Genomic DNA, 23,719 nt, shown 5'->3' on the forward strand with positions numbered 1-23,719 from the left:
GGGTTTAGGAAAATGCAATGTTAGAAGGGGAAAAAAAGCTTATAAGCTGTGAAATATCATGGCCTGTAACCTTTCTTGAGTCACTGTATTTTATATACAATATTATTTGCCTACCCATTCACTTTCTGTAAATGTACAGAATTTTTTTGTATCATGTAATTCCTTGACTCCCTTAGGCTTTATCATAAGAGTATGTGTTACAAATTTCCTACATTTAAGGTGATTTTCACTTAGGATTTAAGGTAGTTAAGTCTGTGAACATGTATCCTTTACAGATATCTTTGATCCACAGTGGGTGTACCACATGACCAACCATGAAGAGGAGATTCCCAAATCTCATCTATTCCAAATCTTAATTCCATTTACCTTTAGACTTGTTGCAGCTGACTGAGGGTCCTGGGAGATCTTGCTCTTCGGTGCAGTAAACTTTACACGTGCTGATGTCCCGCTGATGTGATATAGTTCCACTAACAGTAGAGCTTTCCCTGCCGATACCTACTTGACTGTTTGATCTTTTTAGTTTAATAAATGTTTGATAAGTTCCCGGGTGATGATGAGGAAACCAAGCCTGGTCCATTCATTTGGATTTGAAAGACTCGAGGTCTCCACTGTATTTGCCCCCATGGGAGCTCTCTTTATGTTAAAAGAAAGCACTCTTTTTTGGAGCAACTCGGGATACACACGGGGCGATTATTAGTTTGTACTTTCATGGCTCTTTCTTTTAACTTGTTCACGATGCTTTCTATTTGTAATCAGCCTTTTGCTTCTGTCTCTGAAGCTGCTAATACACGTTGGCAATGAGAGCACGTGGCAGTTCTTATTTGAAGCTTGTGTAGAATTCTTCTAGGACTTAGCAGTATCTTCGCTCCTTGAATGCATCCGCTTGCTTTAACTGATCTTGTGGGAGCATCTGCTCTTTGTACTACATATATGCTAATTGAAATGAATAATTATTTTGCTTTAGACACTGCCTCTGCCACAGCCATAGCTCTGATGACGTTTGGCACTCTGTGTCCGTGAGTGTGTACAGTGGCCGAGTGTCCCACCAGACTCCACCCTGTGTTATTGGTCAGTTGGACAAACATACCAGAGAAGGATGTACCTTGAAAGGAGTTTTAGAAGTTTCAAATGGCATTTTTGGACCCTAGGTTTTGTCTCACTGGCTGGATCAGAGCATGGGAAAATTTGACAAGATGCAAACGAACACATATTTCTTGGTCATGTGACTAGCAGGTTGTAAGCTCTAGTGTCTGCTTTGTTCAACTTATCAGTGATAATTGGATTAGACCTCTTGCAACTAATGTCCTACACTTTTCAGATCATCACCTAATTCCGGTGCCTCCTTTAAAGGGTACTAATGATTCAAACCCTGACACGTTGACTCCACATAAACCTAGTAGTCCACCTCCAGAATGTTCATTTAACACCCCTGGAAAAAACATGAGCCCTGTTTTTCTGCTAAACACCCAAGCCTTACTGGTTTGGGTCTTAATCATGGAAATGCACCTTATATAGAAGCATGCTTAATCAAGGACTTGGAGTGGCAGGATTCAGGACTGGTTTTAAAATTTCCCAAGTAGATCTGGAACTAACAATAGAATTGGACAACTGAGACCACGATGTACTGTAATCTATTTTTATGAGAAATTCTGACTCGTTGACTTTCAATTTATTTAGTAATCCAACTGTGCATTGACTGTTTAATCATTTACTCAAAACGTTAGAGAATGGTAGGTTTGTTCACATTGCATGAAACTGATGAAACTATATTTTTGTGAAATATATTTATGGCTGTGAGAACTTCTAAATGTTACAGGGTTTAAATAGGCTTCCCTTAGAGTGTTTCTCTAAATTTAAATTTTGTGTTTTTTTTTGGTTTTGTAGTTGACTGCAGTGTGATAGATATTATCTAGATAAGAGAACCCCTTGATGGAGCAGGTCTGTTACACTGTTAAAAATATAATTTCTGGGGCACCTGGGTGGCACAGCAGTTAAGCGTCTGCTTTCGGCTCAGGGCATGATCCCGGCGTTATGGGATCGAGCCCCACATCAGGCTCTTCCGCTATGAGCCTGCTCCTTCCTCTCCCTCTCCCCCTGCTTGTGTTCCCTCTCTCGCTGGCTGTCTCTATCTCTGTCGAATAAATAAATAAAATCTTTAAAAATATATATAATTTCTTTGGTGAAATTTATAAACATGCTTCTTGAAGAAATATACATTTTAGGAAAGGGAAAAAATGTCCATTCTAAAAGTGAAAGTCTCTTTTATACCTTTTCCAAACCTAGTTGCTACATTTTTCTTTGATGCCCTCCAGATTTATGTCTTGAAAAGGAAAGCAAAAAATTTGTATCTGGAATTTCTGAACATATTCAATTATCTTGGATAATTTAAAATTTTTAATCAGTGTTTTTGTAGTTTTTCTCATTAAAATATTTCAGTACATGTGTAAATAGTCTGCAGTTCTTGAAGTGTTTTATTTTGGTTAAATGAATATCAAATCCTTTGATAATGTGTGATGAAGGAATTCCAGTTTTCTGTCTTATATTTAATCAAATACTGACATAATTTTAAAAAATACTTAATAAAAAACCCCAAATATTGACATAATGATGGAATTATCTTTTTTGTCACCTTTTCATTGGTTGACTTTTGAATCTTTGTATTAACAAAATATCAAATAAATTACATGGAATTCCATGCATAATACAAAATTTGATATCTTTTCAAGTTGCATAAACAATTTGAGTTTACATTGTATAATCTTACCAAAACATAATAGACCTTAGATTGTAGAATACAGTATTGTTAGATCTGTAACAGACAATTTCTAACTTATTTGGTTTTGCTTTGTCAAAATCATAAACTGTTAACTGTGATGAAGTGTAAGAATCATGTGGATTATTTTATTTTTGTTTTTATTATTTTCCAAATGCAAATGTTAACAACTTGCCAATATGGCCAGTATTACTTATAAAAGTGTCACAAGAAGTGGTCACAAATTTAAAAAAAAAAAAAAAGTTGGAATATTTTCTTAGGTAGACTAGTTCAATTAGAATAAACCTAGAGAAAATAAGAAAGGACTAAGGGGAGAAAGGAAAGCAGAGGGGGGAAGAGTTATTTATTACTTCTTACCAAAAAATAGATGATTCAAGTCAAAATCATTGGTTAATAATGATTTGTTTCTCCATCAGATTATGAGTGTTTAAGATTTCCTTTATAACCAACCGTAAGTTGAGTGTTCTCATTTGTGATAGTTACAGCTTGAGTATTGCATAGCCCTCCTTTGTGGTTAAATTTTATTTTATTTTATTTTATTTTTAAAGATTTATTTTTGAGAGAGTGAATGTGTGTGTGAGTGGGGAGAGGGGCAGAGGAAAAGAGAGAGAATCTCAAGCAGACTTCCCACTGAGCTCAGAGCCCTACACAAGATTCGATCCCATGACCCTGAGATCATGACCTGAGCTGAAATCAAGAGTCAGACGCCACCCAGGTGCCCCTGAGGTTAAATTTTAAAACATGAATGTATTAAATTTTTAAAAAGTAAACTTTAAACAATTTATCAAATCATACACTGGTAGTATGAAATGTTATGAGTCTGAGTTTAAACTTTGGGGACAGAGTTTTCTCAAAATCAGAAGAGTTTCAGATCTTCTCAAAATCTTGCCAGCACTCCCAAAGGGCATAGCTGGTGAGTAGAACACTACAGTCCAAGACTGACCTGGAATTCCTTCCACAGGCACTTACTGGCAAGAGATGTAAACAAGTCAGTGGATTATCATTTGGTACTTTACTACCTATTAAGGAACCATTTTATCTATATAGTGCATTGGGAATCTGAAACATTCTGTACTCTTAATGCTTCTTTATATAATAACAGATACTTATATACTGTTACATGTGCTGTTACATGGTTAAAACATAATCGTGTATATTCTAGGATATATTTTAATATGCTATTTCGAGCATGTTCTCTCCATGGTTACCTATGGACTAAAGGTCTGGTTTCTCCGTTATAAGAGGGAGTGACATGGGCTCTAGTTCTCTTCAGCCCTATCAGGTGTGTTTTCAAGGGTAAGAAATAGTTCAGGGCAGCAGGAGATGGGGATCAAAGCACATCGATGTAAGTGCTTGTGAGCATCACAGAGATTTAAGCAGCTGCTTCAGAACCCAAGGACAACCTATAGCCAGCTGTGCCACGGGAACTCATTCCCTAGTCAGGGCCCGCTGCAGTGACAGGATGAAGCTCCTGCAGAGGGATTCATGGCCATGGCCTGACTTTCTACAAATTTCCAGAAACGTAGTAGTGTAAATGACACAGATTTGTTACCTTTGAATTCTATAGGAAATAATCCAATGCAGGTCTCATTGGGCTAATAGCAAGACATCAGCCGGGCTGTGTACTTTTTTTGGAGACTCTAGCTGGGACTCTGTCCCCTTCTGTCTTCAAAGCCAGCAGTTGTGGGTGAAGTCCTTCTAAAGCTGCGTTACTCTGGTGTTACTTCTCTGTTTTCCTTTTCCACCTGTCAGGACCCCCATAATTGTTTTGGGCCTTTCAGGACAATCCAGGATAATCTTTCTGTGTTAAGGTCTGCTGATTCTCCTTTTTTCCTGTAACATACTTGCAGGTTCCTACGGAGACTATTATTCTTCTCACCTGCTTTATTACTGATCATCTGGCTTGTAGTGTCAGATAGCTCTTAAACTCTTTAAACTGTGGGCTAGAACCAATTTGTTCACATATTTCTTAATTTATTTCCCTATGTATTTTTAGTGTTTTTATCTATTATTGGCCACTGAATATTTGGACAACTGCAACACCATCACTCACTCTGTAATTCTTCCAGCCTCCATACCACACCTGTCCTTTCATGAGAAGTTGATAAGTTGAGGGTAATAGACATGCCTTTATTTTTCTCACATGAGCACAATTTCTGATTTGTCTGATTTTTCACCCGTCTGACTATCTCTGTCTCACTTCTTTTATTCTCTTTTGGCAATAAGTTACTAGCTTTCCTCAATTTCTTACCCAACATTTACAGCGCTCTGTTCTTGGATGATTATTGCTTTTTCTTTGCTAACACCCTTAGCTCTTCTAGAATGACTGCCTTTTCTGGTAGAAGGAGGGAAATCTGATGCTTACCAGCCAAAGGAGACAAAATTAAGGCTGTGTTTTCCATTGTTTCCCTCTTTTTCCTACTTTAAAAATAAAACAAACAAACAAAACAAAACAAAACAAAATTTGTGTGTGTGCTTAGAAAGAGAGCAGTGAGGATGCGGGTGGGGAGACAGAGTCCTAAGCAGGCTCCACACCCAGTGCAGAGTCCAACACAGGGCTTGATCTCAAGACCCTGAGATCATGACCTGAGCCAAAGTCAGATGCTTAACGGATTGAGCCACCCAGTGCCTCCTCCTCTGTCTATTTTTCATCAGATTACTTATTGCTTGCTTACTTGTTTTATTTATTTATTTAGTGTTGTAGGAGTTCTCTATATATTTTGGATACTAACCCTGTATCAGATATGCCATTTGTGTATATCTTCTTCCATTCAATAGGTTGTCTTTTTGTTTTGTCGTTTCCTTCGCTGTGCAAAAGCTGTTTTATTTTGGTGTATTGTCAATAGTTTATTTTTGCTTTTGTATTTTTGCCTGAGGAGACCTATCTAGACATATGTTGCTATGGCCAGCATCAAAGAAATTCCTGCCTATGCTCTCTTCAAGGATTTTGATGGTTTTATTCCTCATATTAAGGTCTTTAATCCATTTTGAATTTATTTTTGTGCACGATGTGAGAAATTGGTCCAGTTTCATTCTTTTGTTGAACACCATTTATTAAAGACTGTCTTTTCCCCATTGTGTGTTCATGCTTCTTTGTCATATATTAATTGACCATATAATTGTTGGTTTATTTCTGTGCTCTCTGTTCTGTTGATTTATGTGTCTATTTTTGTGCCACTATCACACTGTTTTGAATACTGTAGCTTTGTGGTATATCTTGAAATGTGGGATTGTGATGCCTCCAGCTTTTACTTTCTCAAGATTGTTTTTGCTTTTGGGGGTCTTTTGTAATTCCATACAAATTTTAGTATTCTAGTTCTGTGAAAATGCTGTTGATATTAATAGGGATTGCCCTGGATATGTAGATTGCTTTGGGTATTACATGGTTTTCCCTTTTTTTTTGTAGTAAACTCATGAGTGCTGCTGCACATATGGGAACGACCTTTCAGAAAGCCAAGCTACACACCCTGTTTTCAAACAGTAAAGAACTGTGCATGTGTTGATAAGTATAGTATTTAAGGGTATAGATTTTGGAGCCACACTAAGTAGGTCTGACCAATAGTTCTAATACTTACTTAGGTGTACAACCTTGAGCAAGTTACTTCGTTTACCCCTGTGTCAATGGGCTCGTACGTGAAGTGGTGTTTTTAACAGTATTAAATGAACTGACATGTGTGAAGCATAGTTTACTATGTACCAGATAAGTTGCTATTTATTAAGCTTATAAAATACAAGATGCCTAATACTAAATTTAAGCAATATGTTTTTACAAGATTTTCCACACATATATTCAACTTTTTCTTTACTCCCTCTTTCTTTCTTTTTTCTTTAACCTTTTCAGTAATTGGTTTCTTATCCTTGGTTCCAGACCTTTAGACTGTTAGGACATTTATGGGAGAACTTTAGGAGAATAATCACATTGCAGAAGTCATCTGTAGTCACCAAAGGCCTTAGTTAGGGTGCCAAGGGAAATGATTCTTTACTGTTCCATCTATAAGGAAAAGGTAGGTTTTTGATGTGGGAGAGAGCACAGAAATGGCCTGTCAACAAGTGGAGACTTGTTTTCTTGATTAAAAACCATTAATAGACACCATCCCGGCCTTCACATATATGAATCCATATGCCTGGCACTCTGATGTTCATTAATGTTTTGTTTTTAAAAATAGGTCCAAGTGACTGTTTTCTAGAACAACAAAACAATGGAGTAGGACAATGAACAAATAAGTTAACATATTAGTGCTGTCACAGAAGAAAAAAAAATTTCTTTTTTGAAGAACACATAGAGCAGATTCAAGAGTGAGAAGTGATGAGAGATTGGTAAGGAAGAGAGAAAAATAAGAGACAGGCAGGGCTTGGGGAGGGAGACTTCTCTTTCTCTTGTACTTGGACTGTGGGCCCCATTGAGCAGTGACTAATCCACAGGAAGATAGATACAGCCTCCATAGTTCAATTTTCTTGCTAGTGAGCAAAGGCCAAACATGATACTGAAGTTTTACGAACGTGACGATTCTCTAATTATTGGAATAAATACCCTGAAAGCTTTAAGAAAGCCAGAAAAATATAGGTGAGAGAGTATAATGTTATTGTGATATTTAATATAATTATACTTTGGCTAGAAATTAGAAAAGATAATAAAAATTAACAAGAAGAGGAAACTTAATATAAATAAAATAGGTTTTAGAAACCAGTGAAGACTAAGGCCAAGAGTTCCCTATAAGAGCAAAAGCCATCTAAGAAAGCTGAAGGTAGCAAAAACATTTCATCCATAGCACAATTTAAGGAATCTCAAAACACACCACATGCATTTAGCTAGAAATTAATCCACATCTTAAATGCTGGTCCCGGAGCCTGGAAGGGTGGATCAGAGAGTCTGTGAGATGTGCTGTGTTAATGTTTTCAATTCTTTTCATAAGAAATGATGACCGAAACCCAGGACAGAAGTGTAGGTAATAGATGGAGAGAGAGAGAAATAGATGGTTAGATTTATATCCATTCAAAGGGCAGGTGCTGGTCAGGAAGTAGGTGTTTAGGCCTCCTTTGGCCAAGATCATGGTTTTTAGTTCAGTTTGATGCTCCATCCATTCACTCAATTCTGTCTACAGCTGTGGAACTGATGAATGCGTAAGTGTTCTATTCTGGAAACAAAGGGTTACAGATCTTCTTCAATTCCTTCCCTAAAATATTTCTAATTTTGTGTTGACTTTTAGTCTATACTGGTTTAGTTTCTAATTATTATGATCATTAATATTACTCATTTTCCCTAATTAAAACCTTATACTTTATTATTACTTTTTTAAAAGATCAATTCATTTAAGAGAGAGAGTACAAGCAGGGGGAGGGGAAGGGGGAGAAGGGGAAGCAGACTCCCCACTGAGCAGGGAACCCCATGTAATGCAGGACTCGATCTCACAACCCGAGATCAGGACCTCAGCTGAAATCAAGAGTCAAATGCTTAACTGCACCACCTAGGTGCCCCTAAAATCTTATATTTTAGTATAAAAAGTATAATGTATTAATATACTTCATAAGCCAATTATTTTGCCACAACGCTCCTATCTGTTAACATAATCTTAAAACATGGGTAAATAAAAATATGGAAACATTTTTACTAATGATTAGGTTTGGAGGACTTAATTTAAAATTACTAGCTACATAAAGAGGAGGTAAAAGTTATATACTAGGCTTCGTTGCTATCATTCAGTTCCTTTTCTGAAACTTTTACTTTGGCCTCTGAGACTTTACCAAAAATGGGAGAAAAATCAGTCCATGAAAAGTTAAGCATGACCCTTTAGCTCTTTTGCTGCATGAAGTACAATTTCAAATGTGTAGCTTCCTTTAAAGAGAGATTTATTCCTGCTTCACAAATGGACAGAACAAAGTCTGAGAATAACATTGAATTACAATACTGATCTCTTTCTTTTGAATTCCCAGAGCAGTTTATCATTCTCCCTTCTGATAGTTGCTTATGTATTTGTCTCCTATCCATGCACATTCTGTAAGCTGCTTGAAGACAGGTTTCCTTTTGAAAACCTCTGCTGTAACTAGCATAGTGTTTTAACTAGTAGATGCTCAGAAAGGATGCTAAAATAAAAGCCTAGAATATGGATTAGTCGTACTAATCAAGGTTAGCCGAAGGTAAACCAAGTTGTACTGACTTCCAGGAGCTCAATGTAATGATCTAATATACATGTGAGGAATGCCTTGTTCTATACAGTCTTCTGTGGAAAACTGGAAACATAGCAATAGTAAGCTATTTTGCCTAGAAAAGTTTATGCAAACCCAAATGATCCTCTTTTAAAGATAAACATCAAGGAGACCTGTTTTCCTTTAAGGATAACAAATTAGTGAATAACTTACGTTAACATGTTAGAATTTGGAATACAGTCCTCTCTTCTTCTATAGAGGCAATACAATGTAGAGAATAACATCCTTATAACATGTAACAAAGAAAATGACTCACTTTGTTGTAACAAAAGTGCCTTGAGAATGTGACATCCCAAGCCTTGTGTACCGGTGACGGTATTTCCAGCCTGTCCTTTGAAATGAAGGAAAACTTACTACAAGGTTAAGAGCCAAAAATTGCTTTATAGCTATGACAGCATTACTTGCATACAAGCTAAATGTTCTTACTGGTGGTGCTTCATCATTTAAATACTTAAATGTCTTGCTTGCTATTGAGAAAATGCGTTCTTTTAAAATGTGGCTAAATATTTTGTTTTGTAAAATAGGGGAATAATCTTAGGCCAAGAAGCAAATATTTAACTTTGCTGCTTAGAAGTTTCTACTATTTATATCCCATCTAATAAAGCATTAATACTTCATTTTGACCTACTTAGTAAATCCTCAGCCACTAATTTGGATGAATAACCTAACTGAAATATTTAACCCATTTTTAGACAGGTCCTATATTTTTCAGTATGATTTCAAATTTTATTTGAAGAATCCATTAACGGATACATTGTCTCCCCGAGAACAAGAGTAAAATCCAATTTGGAATCTTGAGCCTGTAAGAAAGTTTAGTTGAGAAAAAGCCAATAAAATTAAAATATTAATAAATAGGTCATGCGGGCATATTACATACCTTCTTCTCTGAGTAATCAAAGCTAAAATTGGGAGTCTGGCAAACAGAAGCAGAACATGATTCAGATACTGTAAGTCAAAAGCCAGATGAAACCCTCCTGCCCCTTGCGGAAAGGAAACGTTGCTCTAAAAACCAAGGACAAAGAGAGAAGCTAAAACAGAAGCCAAAAAACATCATCTTCCATAAATGGTGGCTCTTGTTAGAAACCAAGCCCAAGAATTTTTCCAAGGTCCAATTTTCTTATAGTAGCATGGCTCCAAGTCCTTGCAGTTCCTGTGGGATAACATACCAATCATTTATCTAATTAAACACTGCTTTTGCCTGTAAGAAGTAGAGAATTAAGGACAGACTTTTCCACATGGTATCTGATTGTCTGCAGAGTTCTGTACACTATCGGATGTAATTTCGAGCAAAGCTTCTAGATGAAGGGCAGCAAAGATGAAAATTTCAAATATCAGGAAATAATTATCTATAAATGGTTATCATTTTTAATAACCACTTAAGGAATATGAGTGTGAGAGCCACAATCTCAATCTGATAAATATGGCCCTGAAATGTGATATTGTTTCTAAATAGTTAGAGCCTTCTACTTTAAGTTTCTCTTTTAAAAACTATTACTTCCATGTTACTTTTGAACGTTACCTACTTTTCTAAGTTTCACGTCTAGGACTGTAGTTTTAAAAACTCCAAGTATCTATTCCTATTTTCCTGATGTTCATTAAATTTCCTTTTTTTATTAATTTGAGTGCCATTTTCAAGGGCAAATGTAAATGTCAGAAATGTTAATTAGCTGGGAAGAAAAAAAAAAATCACCATGTTGGTTAAGTAAATGGACATCACCAGGGATCTGAGGGGGCTAAAAGGGGAATTGACCTTTTTTATTCTGGCTGAAGAGAGGCAAGAAGCCCAGGTACTCTCAACTACCAGATGCAGGCAGAATAGAACTAATTTGGATTCTCAGAAAGTGGACTAGACAGGACCTTCTCCCCTCTGCATTTAAAGAGGTGAAAGAACAAGATGTTAGTCTTTGTGACAACAGTTTCCAATACCGAAGTTGTGATGATGCAGACAATAACATTTAACGTGGGAATTAAAATTTTAGACAAAGTTAGGATGAACTAGGGTTATAGGAAACATGACTGAAAGGAAAGTGCAGTGGTGATGATGTGAGTAGCACAGGAAGTCACACTTCATTCTAACGACAATCTATATCCTGGGTATCTCTAGTTTTGACTAATTTTAATCCTAGAACCCTCACTTAGAAATCTTCTTAAACATCACTTCCATACCATCTATGTTTTATTCTTCCTTAATGAGATTTGGCACCTTTCAAGCACACTTGCTGGAAAAGCAGCCACATATCCAATGCTTTTTGGCAGAGGAAAATCAAAACCATGAGTTCTTAACATTTTCTGCGGTAAACTCAAAATTGGCATTGACACCAAAGTTAATACCAAAAGAAGTCATTTGCCTGCTTTGAATGACATTTATGTGGCCAACACAACCCATATGGGGTGATGAGTACAGGGACATGGTCGAACAGGACACGCAGGGGATAAAAGAAGATCATTACCCGGTAGGTGGAGTTGAGCCTTTGTACCAATTTTGATGTGGTTCATTATAGTGATTAAGTAGAACTTCACTTTCCAGAGAGCCCCTTCTAGGATATTTTTACAGTAGGGGTCAGATTAGTTCTTACTTCATTTATTCATTTCTTTTTGTGAAGTAGCCTTCTGCAGAATTATGGCATGCCAGTTAGGTGCCATGCCCTGGCCATCTGCCTCTCTCCCCATTTCCTCAGTGACAATGGCACACAGGCATTTCAAAAGTAAGTTGATAATTAAGATGAAACGATTACAGTCCCCTCATCCCTTTTTGTATTTATGGTAGTGACTGCACAGAATCTTGTTTACTTGCGTATATAAATATTTTATTTATAAATTTGAGGTAAAATCCATATTGACCTGTAACCGGGCTTCTTCGTTTTGGGTGTGCCCCTCTTGAGTAGATTATGGGGAGCTGTCCTGCTTGTCGTGGGCTGCAGTTACACCACGTGATTACTGCGAGATCCTCTGATCTCTCACCAATGTGGTTACCACAGGTAATCCTTTATCTCTCTCCGTTCCTGTGCTAGCCTTTTATATTTTAGTGTGTTCTGGATGTGATAACACGGGGTTTCTTTTATTTAACTGCAGTTAAAAACAATGCATGCTACCATGTTTAGTCCATATCCCTATTTCCAGTTCTGTTTTTACAGAAGAAATCCTGTCCTCCTCCCAGCACAGAACTATGTAATTGATTTTCCAACCCATCACCCCTTGGGTATGGAGCTGTCCCTTTGGCTGCACAAAGTTACTTCTTTCTCTTCTGAAGTCACAAGATGACATACCTGCTTGGTAGGGCTGCTGCAATCTCTAAGTTACTGGTTCTTGCTGGAACATTTATAAGCTCCTGGAGATGCTCCCATTTTGCCAATTCACAAAAACACCTCCTTGTGCAGTCTCGAGTTGTTCCAACTTATATTCACCTTTATAAATGCTGTTAATAAGTTCTGTATATCAAAACAAGTGCCATGTAGACAATAAACTATTCTCTAAACACTTTTTCCTTATATATGCATAACATTTCAAAGTTCTTGCATGGAGTATTGTGGGTTCTTAGTGTTTGGTAGCTACTGGCAGTGAATGTAGAGGAAACGAATGTGAGTAGAGTGTTCTGTCATGGAGGAAAGCTACCCCAGATTTTTAACATTTTGAAAACAGAGTCCTACAACAGCAGTAGTGTAATATAACATTGTAGCATTTTTGAGATTTTGATGGTTACTGAGGGAATACGAATTGTGTACAGATTGTTTGCTGTTTCCCAGGATGCCACGTTCATACTTCTTTGACCATTTGCTGTTGTTGGTTACTGTGGTGCAGTTTATCCCCTCTAGGAAACATTTGCAAGTGGGACAGGGAGATTTATGTTTGTTTGCTCTTTTATTTATTTATTTTTTAAGATTTATTTTAGAGCACATGCAAGTGTGGGGGCAGGGAAGGGCAGAGGGAGAGACAGAATCTTAAGCAGACTCCCCACTGAGTGCAGAGCCCGACTTGGGGCTTGATCTCATGACCTGGAGATCATGACCTGAGCTGAAATCAAGAGTCGGACGCCTAACCAACTGAGCCATCCAGTTGCCCCATGTTTGTTGTTTTATTTTCAATCATTAACATAAGTGAGGGTAGTTTTGAATTTAGGTAGCAGGGATTGGGGTGCATAGCAAGAAGAATCCTCCTCCCCCTCAGCTTTGAGAATTGGATTCTTGGGCCGTTTCCTACATCATCACTTGGCTAATTTCTTGGTCCCAACATAGTGCAGTTTTTATTGCTAATCCCCCAAAAAACACAGACTCTTGGGTGAAAAGATTACCATTCCATAAAAACTATAAAATTCTGGATAGTATTTATCACATTTTAATGTGGCACATAGTTTATTTTTTCATGCTCCAATGAGATTGATAAAGATGAGATTGTCTTATTCACCCTTGCACCATGGTGTGTAACACAGTGCCCTCCCAAATTTCCTCAAACATTGCAGAAGGAATGGAGCAATTAATGAACACAAATAGACTGGCATAACTTTCTGACTTTAGTAGATTTGTTGAAAGTTTAAATCGATGATTCTGCTGAGCTCAATGTGAAATCCAGTTACTGTGAATAGGAAAATAAACATTAAAAAGAGACTACAAAAATCACAATATTTTATAACAAATGAAGATTGTATAACTAATGCCATTTCTTTTAGCTATACTAGGTTGTCTTTAAAATAAGTAAATGATCTTTTTGTGATACTGAAATTAACAAAGCCCTTTATTATAGAAAAAAGAGCATTTTGGATCATTATGGTTTTGATATTTTAGTATGTATTTTATATGGTATTTTTTTAAGACCCCCACCTCAACGGAATTTTTATCTATTTTTCTGGCAATGCCTGACATCATGCTTTGCATATGAAATGTGCTAAAAAACTACTTGCTTGCTAAATTTAATTTAAATTAAATGTTCAGAAACTTAATTTTATAGGCACCATGCTTGAGAGAACTTTAGACTCGTCAACATAGGAAGGTCAGTATAAATCCCGACTTTGATCTGACTTTAGTCTGGAAGTTTGTCCAGTGCCAAAAGTAATGAAAAGTCTTACTTGAGGAGATAGTACTCATTTCATGAAAGATTTTTACTAGATATCATAGTTCCATAGTTCTAGTGTTCTATCTATTGGTTATCTATTCTTTATCTCTCTGTTTATGTCCATCACAAGTGGAAAAGTAGTAAGACTGACTATAGTTACCATATATGTTTGCTCTAGTAAGGTTTACTTTTCTAACTGAAAAATTGGTTTATTTGCAATTACAAACACTTCTTAATACAGATATGAGTGGAATTGGATGCTTATAAGGGAATTTGAGAAACCCTAATCTCTCTCCACGTTCCCATGAGGCCTTTAAATCATTAAGGCCAGAAAAACAAAGAATCAAGGGGTCTCTGGGTGGCTCAGTTAGTTGAGCGTCTGCCTCTTGGTTTCGGCTCAGGTGATGATCTTAGGGTCCTGGGATTGATCCCTGTGTCTGTCTCTGTGGAGAGTCAGAGTGGGCTTGAGATCCTCTCCTTCTGTGCCTTCCTCCTGCCCCCACCTGCTTCTTGAAGGCCCACTCTCTCAAATAAAATAAATAATATCTTTTTAAAAAAGAATCGTCTCATTTGTCCAAATTAAATGTTGCTATGTTTGATCTGTAGAATTCTTTTTATGAATGACATTGCTTTCACAACATCTCTTTAAAAAAGACCTGGCTTTACTGGCTGGGAGGACGAACACACTAACCTCACTAAAATAAGAATTGCTTGAAATCAGTCAGCCTTTATTGTTTTTGGAATCTTAATGTCTAGCTCAGTACTAGGCTCAGAAAAGCTACTAAAACCGACTTATTGTGGTGTAGTCTCATTACTGTGCATTAACTTAACAAACTTTCTTTCCCCTGGTATCTCCTCTAGGCATGGAGTGATAGAGCCTGTCTATGTGGAGGAACTATAGAGAAAATACTTCTTTTTTAAGATTTTATTCATTTGAAAGAGAGAAAAAGCGGGGGGAGCAGGAGTGGGAGAAGGATAAGCAGACTTCCCACTGAGCAGGGAGCCTGATGCGGGACTGGATCCCAGGATCCTAGGATCATGACCTGATCAGAAGGCAGAGGCTTCGCCAACTGAGCCATTTGGGGTCCCTAGAGCAGTACTTGTAAGGTGTGTTTCAGGGAGCACTAATCTAGCAAGATGCTTACGTAAAAAATACTTCATATTTTCATTTGGAGAGTATCTAACTCACATTAGCGTCACTTCCCAATTTAGCTTAAATCCATTTTCTGTGCAGTATTCACAATTCTTTGGAGAAGACTGAGCTCTGGGATAATGTGTCCAGTGGGGCATCTTCACAAGGTCCTGGTGGCTGGAGAGAAGCGACCGGAGAAGTCAGGGAGTTTGCTAAATGAGCCCGAGTGCTGTCATGTTCTCATTTTGGCTGAAGTTTGACTTTGCCCCACTGTTGAAATTTAAATGAAACTTCTGAAAGCACTCTCTTTGCTCTGAAATCCAATAACTCTTCTTCTCTGTAATACATACAATTTTAACTATTATCCCTCATACACACACTCAAAAAGCAATAATGTAATTTAAGATTAAGACCCATGTTTCATATTTGGCATGCTGAGAAGTAGCCTCAGTAGAATGAGTCGGTTGGTGGACTACATGTCCGAGAGTATGAACTGGAATGGGGTGGTTGTGGGGGATGAGGAGGGAGAATGGGGATGGGTCAGCAGCTGTGACTTAAAGTTGCATTTCTGATATACTTTAAAGGTAAGATCACTCCCTGCTTTATTTCAAAACATAAAAAAAAATGGTGCTAACATAAAAATAAGAGATTCGTAAAGATCACTAAATATAACATTATGAGTATGAACTTTAGAAGTGATTCTGAATAAGTTTTATAATTTAGGAAAGAACACATTTATCCAAAAGAGCAGTTGTTCACAAAACCAGTAATGCCCTAACACAAGGGAGTCAGGCATTGTCTTTGTTCCTATAAATTCTGAAAAGGTGGTTTCTATGTGGCTGTCAAAAAGGGATGTATGACACAGAAAAATGGCATAATGAGCAGTTAATTTAAAGTAACTAAAGTGTATTAGCCTTAGTCAAGTGAACAGTTTTATTTTTGTTGCTGTCTTTAGTAATCACACATGTATGAGTCATTAAAAAGCCAATCTGGTTGGTTCAGTGCATGCTCTTTTATCTTGTTTTCTCTCTGCCAGCAAGCACATCTACCCCTAAATGGCTCACATCTGTTCTTTGTAATTTAGTGATTATGTGAAGGCCTCTGTGCCCCCTTGTTTATTTTAAAAGGACAATGGGAAGCTTAATTTGCATGCGATTTAAGGAAAAGCTTGGATTTCTGAGGTTCTTTGGTTATTTGCAAACTTTCCTTTCAAGTGGGTATCCACTCTCTACAAAATATTAAACATTTAATATATGTAAGGTATGGTCTTGATCGTGCCCAATTTAGCCTCTATCATTTGATGGATGGCCCCTGATATTTTTCAAGCCATTGGCAGTACTTGGCCGTTTTGATTCCTATCCAAAGAAAAACCTGGTTCATTGGGATAACCATATGTCTCAGCCCCAAGACAGTCCCTGTTTACACCTGTTATTCTGATGTAATTATTGATATTCCTCCTTTCACTCTCAAAATTGTGCACAATTAGATGACCATTTCTATGGTCATCCTAGATATGATGCCATAACTGTGGAATCAGTAAAGTGAAGTCTTAGTAGAGTGGCTGTTAACTTTTAAATGTGTAGGAATCAAAATGAAAGGTTTGGGAATTCACCTACTTGAAAAATGGCATAAATTATAGCATATTCTGGTATATTTTAGATGGTGTTTCTAGTTTGCGTTTAGTCTGGTCTGTTGTAGGCTATTTGATACAATGAGAAGTGCAACATGATTTAATGTGCTCCACTATCCTGTCAGAGAAACACTTTTCTCAGTGTCACCCAGTGTATTTTTGGCTATTGGACTAATACCATCTGGTCTTGCCTACTCTAGCTGTTGCATATACACTTTATTGATTTCCATGTGTTATGCAGCTCTGTTGCTTACAGAGACCTCTGCTATCTTTTAGTTTTATTGGAATCAGTGGGTGGAGAAAGCCAGCTGCTTGATAGAGGTGATATTGCCCCTCCAGGTGAGTGGAGAGCCAGGTACCTGGCATCACAAACAATTTCACGTGTTAGTTGAAAGGCTGGGTCTCCTCCTGGGGAGTATGACAGGCATTGAGAAGTTTCTGTGTCACTATCTTCTACTTGCTTGCGTTGATAAGGTTACATCAATAATTATCTCACAACACTGTGGATACACAGAGATCTGGTGTTGTGATATAGAGGGCTCAAAAATGACCCTGGGACTAAGAGAAGGGAGTGACCTTCTGACCACAGGCATGTCTGGGATGTTCCTGCGGCATTTCTTTCTTCTCAAGAATGAGCTGAAAATCCATCCAAGCTCTATCACAAGTAATAAATGGTAGTTTTATAAACTACCAGGGATAACAACATCTGTCCGCCTTCCCAATTAATGATCTCAACACACTTCCTCCTTAAGCAGCCTGTAGTTGCCTACATATAAATACGACATTCGTACGGTTTCAGGAAAGCACTCAGCAAGAACTATACCTGATCCAAATGTGAAATAGTGACATTTTCTTAGAGTTATTCATAGCCGTGGAAAGGGCGCATTATACGTACTTATAGGGCTTTCAGCCAATACTGATTAAGTCTTACTGTGTAGACTATAGTATTATTCTTAGAACTACCAAGATTACAGATATTATTAGCTATCCATTCCACAAATTATAAATAATGGCAAATACCTTTTAGAATTCAGACTGTATACTCTAGCAGACATAGGCCTTTTTGAGTGATTCTGAGAGCTTTCTCTTCTGCAGATAGAGCAATCAATACTAAATGCAGACATATTTTAAGATCACACAGAGTTTTAGAGTTTCTTAGGCTTCTAGAGTGTTTTAAGGTGATTTCTAAGGAAATTCAGTGCAGAACTTCTTAAACATAGTCATGTTTAATTTATAAATATACCTCACTGGGGAAGTTGTGTGTGTTTGTGGCTTATGTGTGTGTATACACACATATGTTAGGGCAATACTATTGAAAAATTTTTTTAATTTAACATAAAATGATGTGATTTGAGCTTTTAAAATGTATACCTTGCTTTTCTTGATTACATAGAACTATTGACAAAAATGATACCTATTCACCAAGAGAGAGAAGGAGTAAGTTTTATATTTATTGCTTATTATACAATTTCTAAGGTATTTTGCTCTATATCAAATAAACTTTTGATCCATAATATCCAATTATAAGTCTTAACTAACATAGAAGACAAAGACATTAAGTAGACTTTATCTTTTATTTTTTTTAAAGATTTTATTTGACTGTATGAGAGAGTGAGTGAGCCCAGGCTGGGGGAAGGGGCAGAGGAAGGAGGAGAAGCATACTCCCCACTGAGCAGGGAGCCCGATGTGGGGACTCGATCCCAGGATCCTGAGATTATGACCTGAGCTGAAGGCAGATACTCAACCAATTAAGCCACTCGGGTGGCCCAGTTAGGCCAATTTTAAAACTGAGGATATTTCACTTTGAATTTAGATTTCTGGTTTTTCTTAAATAATTGGAATTTCTGTCAAAATTTAGCTCACAAAGAAGCACGACCACAACCAGAAGAACCTGAAGAAAATGTTCATGCCTTAAAAGACCTGTACACGAACATGAACGTGCACTCAAATTTCCCTCAAAGCCCATCTTTTTTTTTTTTTTTAAAGATTTGAGAGAGAGAGAGACAGAGCATGAGCAGGGGGAGGGGGAGAGAGAGAAGCAGACTCCCCACTGAGCAGAGAGCCTGACATGGGACTCCATCCCAGGATCCTGGGAACATGACCTGAGCCGAAGGCAGACGCTTAATTTACTGAGCTACCCAGGTACCCTAAGTAGATTTAAATTTTACCTATCAAGAGAAAAATGTATGTGCAACAGGATGGAAAGAATTTTTATACTTGAATTGCTATTTAGGAAACCCTGTATTTGGAAGAAATAAGTAGGTAGGTGAACACTATTAAACTTTTCCAAGGTCCTCCTCATTACAGACAGGGGAGAGACAAAATAGAAGTGTGCAATGTCGAAAGTAAGCACCCCACCTCCAACTCCCCTGTTAAATTTTTACGGAATCAAACAAAAGGCATATCAACACACACCAAAAACCACTGTAGCAAAACACTTTGAAGAGGATGAATATATATATATAGGATTTTTTTTAAGTGGCAAATTCTGCATTTAGGTCTCTACTGCTGAGCCAGCTGCCGAGGTGCCAGCTGCTAGAGACTTGGGTTGGTATCTGAGCTACATGTGTAAAAAGATGGCAGCATGGGACTCCTGAGATCACAGTTGTTATTAAGGATCATTATGTCAGAATCTAATAAACATCCTGAGTTAGCAATGCTTATGCAACATGAGAAAGGATTTATTAGCTCCTGTTTTGAAATACTTTCAGCTTATTATAGTTAGCTTACAAGAGTGTGACAGCTTATTGAAGTTTGCTAAGAAAAATCTCTTAGGTGTGCGTGAGATGTCTGATGACTATATACACCTCATTCTTTGTCTCCTATCTAGAAAGGAAAACAAAAGCACTTTATTATCAGGGACAGGAATGTGAATGGTTTCATTAAAATTTTATAGTAGTTTTAAAGCAATTGTCTGTAATCTTTATAATTATCCTATAAATATAAAAATGAATCAGTGTTAGAATTACTTATGTTTTATTTTGTGGATCTATTACTGTAACTGTCACCCCATTATTAAAAACAAAATTAAAAAAATGTTGTATTCATTTCCAGTGAAGATAGAAAAAGCGCTCTTCAGCCAACTTTTGCCTGATCGGGGTGGGGGGCGGTGGAGGGTGGGAAGGGAGCCCCTATGGGGTAGAACTGTGTCTCATCAGTTTGCAGTTAAACTGTCAGCCAATACTGCAAGCATCGGAAGGCCTGACCTGGCTTAGGAGATCCACCTCCATGCTCACACACCAAACGGTTAGCAGGAGGCTGCAGGTCCTCACCATGTGGGCCTCTCCATAGAGCGGCTCATGTCATGACAGTGAATTCCTTCATAGGGGATGATCCAAGCAGGGGGACGGGAGAGAGAGTGCCCTGCACTCTTATTATAACTTCACTTGAAGATACCTGTACTGGGGCACCTGGGTAGCAGTCAGTTGAGCATCCAACTCTTGATTTTGGCTCAGGCCATGACCTCAGGGTTGTGAGTTTGAACCCTGTGTCAGGCTCTGTGCTCACTGAGGAGTCTACTTGTATTTCTTTCTCCTTCTTCCTCTGTCCCTCCCCACTGTGCATGCAAACATTCTCTCTCTCTCTCTCTCTCTCTTTCTCTTTCTCTCTCAAATCTTAAAACATTACTTCTGCTGCAATCTGTTCTTCAAACACATCCCTCCTACTTCAGCATAGGAAGGGATTAACCCACCTGAATACTGAGGTAGGTGTGGTACATGACAGGCCATCTTGTCGCCTGGCAGCACAACCTACAAAGAATCCCAGAAGTTGGACACAGTCTCAAAGGAAAAGACAATAAGTGGACATCAAACCTGAGAGGGACTATATGCTAAAATATCTGGACCATAACTAAGTTATTATAACTGTGCTCCATGAAGAAATGGCAAAACCTGTTGAAACAAATAGAAATACAAAGTCTTAGCAGACTGATAAAAATTTTAAAAAAATACATGGAAAATTTATAACTGAAAAATAAATCACTGAGAGTACTCAAAAACAGAATGGAGATAAGGAAAGAATAAGAAATCTTGAAAATAAACAATAAATATCTTCCAATCTGTAGCACTAGGGAGTGGGAGAAACATTTCAAGAAAAAAAGTTTCAGGAATCTTCGAGGACAACATCAAGATTCTAATATTTATGTCATAAGAATCTTGAAAAGGAGGAGAAAGACCATGGCTCAGGGGAAAAAATAATTGAAGACCTGAAACTGAAAACTTTCTAAATTAGGCAGAAGATATAACTTGTATAATCAAGTGCTTCCGCAAAATTTAAAAAAGATAATTACAAAGAAACCTATGTCCAATGCATCAGAAAAAAGCTGCTGAAAGCCTAAGGTTTGGGAATAAGAATCCTGTAAACATCCAGAGGAAATGACATGCCTGGGAGAACAGGGATTCAGATGACTTCAGGTGGCTCATCAGAAACCATAGAAAACCAGACATCATTTTTCAGGTGCTGATGGAAAAAAAATTTATATCCAGGGAAAATATTCTTCTAATGAAAATAAAACCATCATCAGATGAAAACGAACTAGAGGAATTTGTCGTCAGCAGACATGTTCTGAGTAAATACTAAAAGACATTCCTCAGACAGAAACTGACACCACACGTAAAAATGGACCTTCAAAAATGAAAAAAAATGTGCAACATAAATTTCAGATTTGTGAGTAAATGTGATACACTATTTTTCTCCTAAGTTTTAAAAAAATGTTTGCAGTAGTTGAATGTAAAAGTTATAACCATCTGGTATCATTTATGCATATAAAACATATGAAAATTACAACAAAAAGAGGGATATAGCCATGATACAATACCTTTATATTGGTAAAGTTTTTACATTTCTAAATTTATTTATTTATTTATTTATTTTTTTTTTAAAGATTTTATTTATTTATTCGACAGAGATAGAGACAGCCAGTGAGAGAGGGAACACAAGCAGGGGGAGAGGGAGAGGAAGAAGCAGGCTCATAGCAGAAGAGCCTGACGTGGGGCCTCGATCCCACAACGCCGGGATCACGCCCTGAGCCGAAGGCAGACGCTTAACCGCTGTGCCACCCAGGCGCCCCTCTAAATTTATTTGAAGTGTTAAAATATTAACTCTAAGTAGACTGTGAAATGTTAAGCATGTGTATTGTCCCTGAAAAATGACATAAAAACTATAGAGATAGTCAATATTTAAATTTAAATAGAATACTAAAAAAAAAATCAAATTTCAAAAGAGACTCAAAATGAGAAAGAGGAGAAATAAAGAGTCCTACAGAAAATGTCATAACAATGATGCACCGAAAAAAATGATGCGCCCAAATCCAAATGCATCAATAATAGCATTAAATATAAATGGTTTAAACACACCAGCTGAGAGAGATGAAGATTGGGTGTTATTTGCTATTAGATGTACATTAAAACCACAGTGAAGGAGAGACTTTTGGTCTGACTACAACACAGCTATGAAAATTGTTGACAATGAAAACCGCCTATATATTTACATATGCAGTGAGGATGGATAGTAACTGGAACACTCCTCCATCGCTGATAGGAACGCAAAACGACATGGGCTCTCAAAGAATTGTCAGTATCTAATGAAACTCTGCATGTATGCACCGTGATCTAGGAGCTGCATTCTCGGGCATTTATACTAGAGAAATGAAAATTTACATCCACACAAAAACCTGCACATGAATGTTCATAACAACTTTAAAACAGTTAAAAAAGTGGGAAAACAAAGCCTGGCGTCTCTTGTGGGTGAAGGGTTAAACCAGTCTTTGTGTGTTCCTGCTGTAGAATACTACTCAGCAACGAAGAGGAAGGAACTATTCACACATTGGTCCATGGAGGCATGGGGATGGGTCTCTAGGAAATTACGCTGAGTGAAAAGAAAATGTATCTCAAACACTTAACCGAGTGTGTGATTCCATTTACATAACAATTTTTAGATGACAAAATGGTGGAGCTAGAGAACGGGTCAGTGGTTTCCAGGTATTAGGAAGAGGAGGAGTAGGGGCAAGGAGACAGCCATGTGTAAAAGAGCATCATGGGAGATCTGTGTGGTGAGATTCTGTGTCTTGACTATGGTCGTAATCACCTGCATGGACACGTGTGAGAAAATTGCACAGACCTAAACACACACACACACACATGCACAGGGTAACATAAAATGGTGAATCTGAATGGGGCCACGATGACATCAATGTCGGTTTCCCATCATAATTTTTCATCCGAGAGAAGATACTTCCTTTCAGAGCAAGCCTAGAGGACGTACGTGGTAAACGTAGTATGCAAAGTATGACTATTGCTCTCACTTCAAAAACAAATTGTATTACCTGGACTTAGGTATTCTTTTTAAGAATAATAAAAGCAAGCATGTATTCAAAAGAACACCACTGTATGGTATGTGCTGGATAGTTACCATGTGCAAGTGTGACCTGAGTGCTCCTGGTAATCACTGTCTTGCGAACATAGGGGACATGTTCTCCCTCCACATCCCCAATGAGCAGAATGTGCAGAACATGTTCAGTGTTCAAGGTCAGAGGCTCTGGCGGGGTCAACTCACAGCATCCTCTTGATAACAAAGCATGTCTGGATGCCAGGCCCTGACCTCCTGGGCTGAGCAAGGAGGGAAGGGAGCACTCAGAGCGTTGCTGCGCTAAGTTGCTATGATTCAACAACTTGCTGCAGGTGGATCTCAGCAGCGGATGTCTGTCCAGGCCGCCGCTCCCGGACTCTCTGTCCGTCAGCTTCCCCAAGAAGCCTAAGCCTCCATTGCTGTGTCCGGGTCTCATCTTTGGCCTCACTGGACCATCTCCCCGCCAGGCCTGGGGTCTGCTGACGTGCGGCCACACAACCATTCATCTGTGATAAAATATCATTTCCTCCTCCCGTTGGTCCTGTATTCAGGCCTGAGAGTTACATTAAAAAACAAAAAACAAAAACTC

General features: G+C 37.8%; 1 protein-coding gene and 1 pseudogene across 1 annotated transcript in view; both read left to right on the forward strand.

Annotated features, from left to right (window-relative positions):
• PCDH15 (protocadherin related 15) overlaps positions 1–23,719 on the forward strand; it is a 1,685,023-nt gene that overhangs the window by 236,621 nt on the left and 1,424,683 nt on the right. The window lies entirely within an intron of this gene.
• LOC100476748 lies at positions 374–1,653 on the forward strand (annotated as a pseudogene).

The sequence above is a fragment of the Ailuropoda melanoleuca genome, chromosome 6, assembly GCF_002007445.2.
Source record: "Ailuropoda melanoleuca isolate Jingjing chromosome 6, ASM200744v2, whole genome shotgun sequence".
Lineage (NCBI taxonomy): Eukaryota > Metazoa > Chordata > Mammalia > Carnivora > Ursidae > Ailuropoda > Ailuropoda melanoleuca.